The sequence below is a fragment of the Lichenostomus cassidix genome, chromosome 4 (genome assembly GCF_008360975.1).
Source record: "Lichenostomus cassidix isolate B80296 chromosome 4, HeHo_3.0, whole genome shotgun sequence".
In the NCBI taxonomy this organism is placed as follows: Eukaryota; Metazoa; Chordata; class Aves; order Passeriformes; family Meliphagidae; genus Lichenostomus; species Lichenostomus cassidix.
This window is the reverse complement of record NC_139484.1, coordinates 69,367,332-69,373,906: the sequence shown is the minus strand read 5'-3', so window position 1 is coordinate 69,373,906 and position 6,575 is coordinate 69,367,332.

The following is a 6,575-nucleotide window of genomic DNA, read 5'->3' as shown; positions in this document are numbered from 1 at the left end:
TGTGATAAAAATAGCACATAGTCTAGCTGAACACAGTCCCACATGGATCAAGCAGGGAACACTTTATATATGTGAACCCTTAGCTCTCCCCTCATTCTTTGCCTTTTGCACTATTTGCTTTGGAGCACTGCAGTTCCCTGTGGGAGTTGCCCACATGCCATTGTACAGTGCAGGTATTACAGTTCTGTCCCTAACCAGGCATGCTCATGCTCACTCTCACTCTTCTTTCCTTGCACTGCTGCCTAAGGCAAGATGTGGGTATCTGCCAGTCACTAGCTCTCTAGGTTTCCTCTTGTCAGAAACCATTTTTACGTTTACTTATCCCAAGAGAATATAGAAATTTGACTCTGTTCCCATGAGGATTCTGTTGCTTGGAAAGGACAAATCTGCAGTTTAAGAACATCCTTACTTTTTAGTTGTCTCTGGTTCTGCCATGGTTTCGCTTTCCCTGTTGTATTTTTGAGGAGTCACTATAGGATAAGTTTAAAACAAGCCATGTTGGAACCTCTGTGCTCTTCTAACAGAATGTTGGCAGTCTGGAGGAAAGTGTAAGTTTGTCAAAAAGTGAAAGTGGCAACTTGAGATACTTTTAAAGACATAGATTAGATTGCAGGTATCAAGTACTTTGTGCCAAGAGGACAACTCTGTTGCACTAAGGATAATTCCCCTTGCTTGGCAGTATTTCTTTCTCTCAGAGTTGTTTCACACCAGAAACACAAAAGTTCTCAAAACTGCTGCCAGACTGTGAATGCTGTTTGCAGTTTGGAGGGTTTGTTAAAACACCATGTTGCAATGTCGCATTTTTGAGAAGGAAGTAGAGCAAATACTGGTAGGAGGAAGCTGTTCCATCTGAGTTTGTGCAGCTGGAACCAGAAAAAGAAGGAGTTGCAGTACTGGGGAGGAGCACTAAGGACTGTTGTTTTTAGCTGGCTTGAAGGAAAAGCTGAGAAAGAAAATTTGTAAGATTAATAGATGGATGGAGTCAGATCGAAGAGAATGAATTTTTCTGTATGGAATAAGTTTTGGATTAAGAAGTCTCATCCCTGCAGCCACCTTGTAGTGAGAATATCACTGCCTGACTGCAAGAAAATGATGTATTTTCCTTTTGTGCTTCCAAAATCAAATACAGTCTGTCATGTCAGTTTAGTATTGTCTGAGCTTTTCTCAGGGAGACCTCAGTAGAAAATTACCTTGAAAGAGGATCTTTCCTGTATCCTGTTAATTTCCTATGCCAACCTGTAGGTCCGTGATGAAGAGGATTTTGAGTGGGAATAGCAAATATGGTTTGATAGTACTAATGCTGCCATAAAGCTGGCACAGCTGGAGAGGAGCAACTAGCCCATGACTTTGAAGAACAGGTGGAAATTGTGACACCAGTGCTGAGAAAATGGTATTTTACAAGAAGCAGACACCCATCAATAGCTATTTATCATAAATACCCATAGCCAGGGTGCTGAGGGGCTGAATAAAGCATCAGTCCTTTGACCAGTACCAGACAGGGCAGTAGTGCCATTATAGTTGGTGTGAATGACATGCTATTAAAAAAAATATATATTTTTGGGAAGAGGATGTTAACCAACCTGGCCTAGTAAAACTGGAAGGCTGTTAATTACTTTTCCTTGGAACAATTTTCCTGCAGCTTAGAGCTGCTCTTCGTCTTGCAAACTTGAATCACTTTTGTTTACAAAAGATGCAGGTGAACACTCAGGGCTTCATTTGGGTTTGTTCAGTGCAGACATAATTGTCATTTGACTCCTGAACAATATTTGAAAAAAAAAATCCAATTTGTGTTTTAATTGTGGAAGGCATTACTGTGGTTATTTTGATTATTTAAGAGCATCAAACCTATACAAAATTTAACCTGCCATTTTTATGTGAGGTTGTTCACTGTGTGTACATAGGAATAGCAGACATCAGATAATTACATCTAAGTTCAAATAACTCCCTTCAAAAAAAAAATCTTCTGCTTGAGACTTATTATCTAGTTTAGTTAGAACTGGAAAAGTTGTTAAAGGAAGAAGAACTTCACTAGGAAGGACTTACTGCTTTTTTATTACCTGTTGCCATTGAGCACAGAGTGTTTTTGTGGTCCAACACTTCATCTGCATTCTCTCATATTCTTTTCAAACCTGGCCTACTAGATGTTTCTCAGATTTGGAATTTGGGGTTTAGAACAGAGCACTTGTGCTTTTTTTCCATGGCTGCTTCAGCAAATTCAAATATGCTTAAACTCCTGTTGACAATTTTACAGGGAAGTAATTGCTACACATGGAGTATTCCCAAAACTTCTATGTGGCATTTACAAGAGCAAGCCAAATTTAAGACAAAATGAGTGTGAAGCAAGTGGAACTGGCCCCATAGGCCATTTGCTTCTGGAATCCACTTTCTTCTTCCCTTGCATTGTCTCCCCCACTGTGGGTAGCTCCATTCATACATGGACAGCTGCATTCAATTCTTGATGCTCACTTCATGCCACTTACCCACCCCTCATAATCCAGACCAGAGGTTAACATATTCAAGCTCAGTAAGGAAAAGTGTTGAGGCATATAGGTAAACAGAGCTGTAAAACTTCATAAAAATCTCCATGTTTTGGGGTGTGTGCTGGGATTTTGGGTATTAAGCTTTCATGCTAAAGAGCTTGTTTGAGAAGTGGTATGTTAGATAAACATGGCATGAGATGTAGATGGTCCTGTCTGAGCAGAAGACTTAACAGAAAGCAAATAAACATGAGCTTTACAGACTGATTCAAAGGAAAAAATGTGATAGCTTGGGAAATGTGTTGTAAGGACAACTGAAGTGCCTTAGATGCAGCTATTTGGTAATTCAGTATGCTAATGACTCCAAAGTGACCTGTGCTCCACTGTGCTGCAAATAGATTTCTTTGTATTGGTACACACAGGCTTGTGCTTTCTCGTCCATAGCCTTATTCATTAATCCTTGCTGACATCTATTATTGAATTTGCCTTCTCTAAACAGTTGGTTTCCACCTCTGCTATTAAATCTCCATCCTAGAAAATAGATAAAAACTACCTTTAAAACACAACCTAGTGAAGACACAAGCTGGTGACTCAGACGTCCTTTTTTCCTGAAGACAGTATCCCCACTGTTTAAATATAATTTTTTTTTTCTTTTTTGTAGTTGATATTCACATGTGTGTTCAGATCTGACAACAGTTTTGTTCACTTGGTGAGGGAATTTTTCCTGGAAGGTTACAAAAGCCCATTAATAGAAGCACACAATGCAGTGCTGAGGAGCGTGCATGCATGAACTACAAGTCTGCCAGCTTTTTGTGAAGCTCTGCATGGGGCAGTATACTGAAATAAAGCCTTTCAGACCCTTTTAATGTAGTTCTGACCTTCCACTCTATATTAAACAGATGACTGGAACCAGAAAGATAGGTCATTGTGATTGCAGTTAATATTTGTAAGGACCAAAGCAGCTCCCAGCCTTTGAGGTAGAAGGGAATCATCTTAAGTGTGAAAATGTATCATCACAAGAATGGAGAGGATCAAAGGAAGGCCAGCTGGTGCTCGGACATCTTTTCATAACCTTTATTACAATGCTAGAATACACTAACCACAATGGGAAGTCCATTCAGTTCATGTATTTCAAATAGATAATCTGTATTCTGGTGAAACAAAGAAAGTGAGAAAAAGCCCTTTCTAAAAAGGGGGTGGTCGGCACAAATTGCCTATGATTTAATCATTTTGGTTTTCTATAATCAGCTTAGCTTTTTCAATGCAAATATATGAATGTTTAACATGCTTATTTTAGAAGTGACTGAAAATTTGTAAAATTTAGGTGCAGAGGGTTCTAGCTGATTTTACTGTGGTTTACTTTCACTTCAGAATAAATGTCCTTCACATATTCACTTGCCACAAAAACAAGACATAGTATTTCAGGGGAAAAAATATACAGAACAACCATAAAGATTAGATCATCCAGAAGGCATGTATATGTGGAGCTGTGAAAATTCCTATTTTAAGGCTAACTAGTTTTGACAAATATCCAAAATTTAGGCTTTGGGGAACATCATACCACTGTAAACATATATGAAATTAGCAACATCAAAGCAGAAAATCAATGGAGATTGCTCTTTGTTGGTTGGCTGCTACAGCAAAGTCCTGTGCCCACAGGCTGAGGGCTGTGGTACCAAATCCATGCTAAATGGATAGGGAAAAGCAGTCAGACTGTGGGTACAGGCCAGAGGTGGGAATTCCTGCCATGATATTTTTTAGGTGGGGAATGCTGTAGATCTCTAGAACATCAAAGCTGAAACTCAAGTGTCATGTTGTTTAGCCATTGCTTTTGGATTTGGATTTCAATAAATCACTTTCTGAATTTGTTCTGTGGATGCATATTGGGGGAAGTATCCCTTCTACTTGTTGAGCAGGGACTTGCTTCCAACCAATTCTATTAAACTTTTTGACTAGAGATTAACACCAATGTCAGAATTGCATTATTTATGAAGTTAGGACTTGACACGAAATGCAGCAGTCAGTCTCTTGATATTGCAAAGTGCCAAATGGGCAAAAGGATATTACTTTCTCCTACCCCAAAAGTGGTGGCAGTCAGTCATAGCATCAGCTGGATAACAACTGCAGCCTGTGGAGCGCATCTGAGGATCACTGAAATTCCAACAGCTCCAGGAGACGCAACTTCATTTCAATTCAAAAGTCATTAAAATAATTCCTAATTTCTAAAGCTCAGAAGAAATGGTGTTTAATTCCTTTTTGTCCAAGTAATTTGCATGTCAAACTCTCTCCCTCTCTCTCACACACTCTGCCCCTCTCTCTCCTGCTAGTGATGTCTCTCTCAGCAGCTGTCTAGTCATGAATCACTCTCGTCATCTGAAGCATATTTTTATCACTTCTGGACGTGCTTTAAAAGCAAATGCTTTAAAAGCAAACAATTTGCACTGTTTTCCATACACCCCCTTCACTCCCAACACCTTTCATAATCATGACTTTAAAAGCTGGGTCACAGGGGAATCAGGTACTGGAAAATACAACCTTTTGTACTTGTGAGAGTATCATAATGTTACATCAAGTTCTCATGTAATGCAGATCTTGTCTGACTTGCAGAAGACTTGAAGTTGCCTGAAGCTTGAGAATTCAACTTCATTAAGATTCATATAAATGTTGCCTTTGGTTTCACCCATTGTATTCTGCACCCTCTCAAGCTCAAACTTCACTCTGGGTTTAGGACTTAAGTGGACAAAAAGAAAATCACTGTCAAAGCTTAGTTCAGCTGCTGTTACGGTAAAGTAGATTAGATTACACCATGTTTGCTTCAGTGCAGTTACTTTGCAGCCTGAACTGGAGAACATAACCATGGATCTGATAAATTATTTTCCTTGTAAGCGTGAGTGTCAGAGCTACCAGAGAAATTACATTGACCAAAAAGGTTTTGATTGTAAAAGCTTTTCTGTTTTTCTCATCTATTCTTTGGCAGAAGGATGCCCGCTGGGGCCTTGGGGCACCAAGAATATTTGCTGAGTGCCTGGAAGGCCTTTGGAACCATCCAGTAATAAGTCAAAGAGGAAGAAAAGCATATTTTGTTCTTCTGCCTCTGGCTAGAAAGTGACTCTTCTGGTAATTTGAATATTTGTCAGGAATACAAGTTTTTGAGCTCCAGCTCCAGACCCAAATGATTACATCACCACATGGGCAAAACAGGAATCCTGACTGTGCCCAGCTGGAAAGAACTTTCTTTTTCCTGATAAAATGTGGCTTTTAAATACCCAGGACCAAGTTATTTTTATTTTTGCAAAGACTAGAAGCAATGACCCTAAAGGATGCTTTTCTCCGGAGTCCTAATGCAAGTGTTACACAAACCATGAGCCACATACTTCCATGTCATGTTTTCATCTGGAACTTTTCTTTCTTGTTGCTTTCATGTCACATCCCTTTGTATTTTTTAAGTGCTTAGAAGAACCCTTCGGTGACAAAACACTAAATAATACTCAAAGTCTGGAAACTATCTCGTGTACTTCTGATAAGGAGTGCTGTCCTATGTGGATATGGATGAGCACCTTGAGCACTCTGACTGTCCTGGCTCTATAATTTCATCTTTCTTGTTAGCCTGATATAGCAAACTCAACAAAGCTTTATCACCTTGGAAAGCTTTGTTCTAAACAAGAAAGTTTTGTCAACCACCAGTAATCATATCACCACTATTCAGATGCTAAATTATACGATTTGTGCTACTTGCTGTTCTCAAAAATCCTTCCCTCTAAAAAGAGGATTAAATAAAAGCTACCATTAAAAGGGATTAGCCCTTGTTGTTGCAGGAAAGACTGACATAGTGCCTAGAAATCAGAAGACAAAAAGCATTTCAAAATATTTGTGGCCATCTGTAGGTCACATTCATGCTGCTTTAGGACACATCCACACGATTTTTGAATGTGTGGTCCGTATCAAATGATAGATTCCTTTATCCGTCCGCTGTTCCTCCGTGAACGTGAGCTGAGCAGTTTATTTTCTCCAGTAAATCCACAAAGCCGATGCCCTGAGAGCATCGCTCCCAGTCAGGGGGTTCAGAGCCCCTTTGCCGCCGGGTGGCAGTGAAAGCCC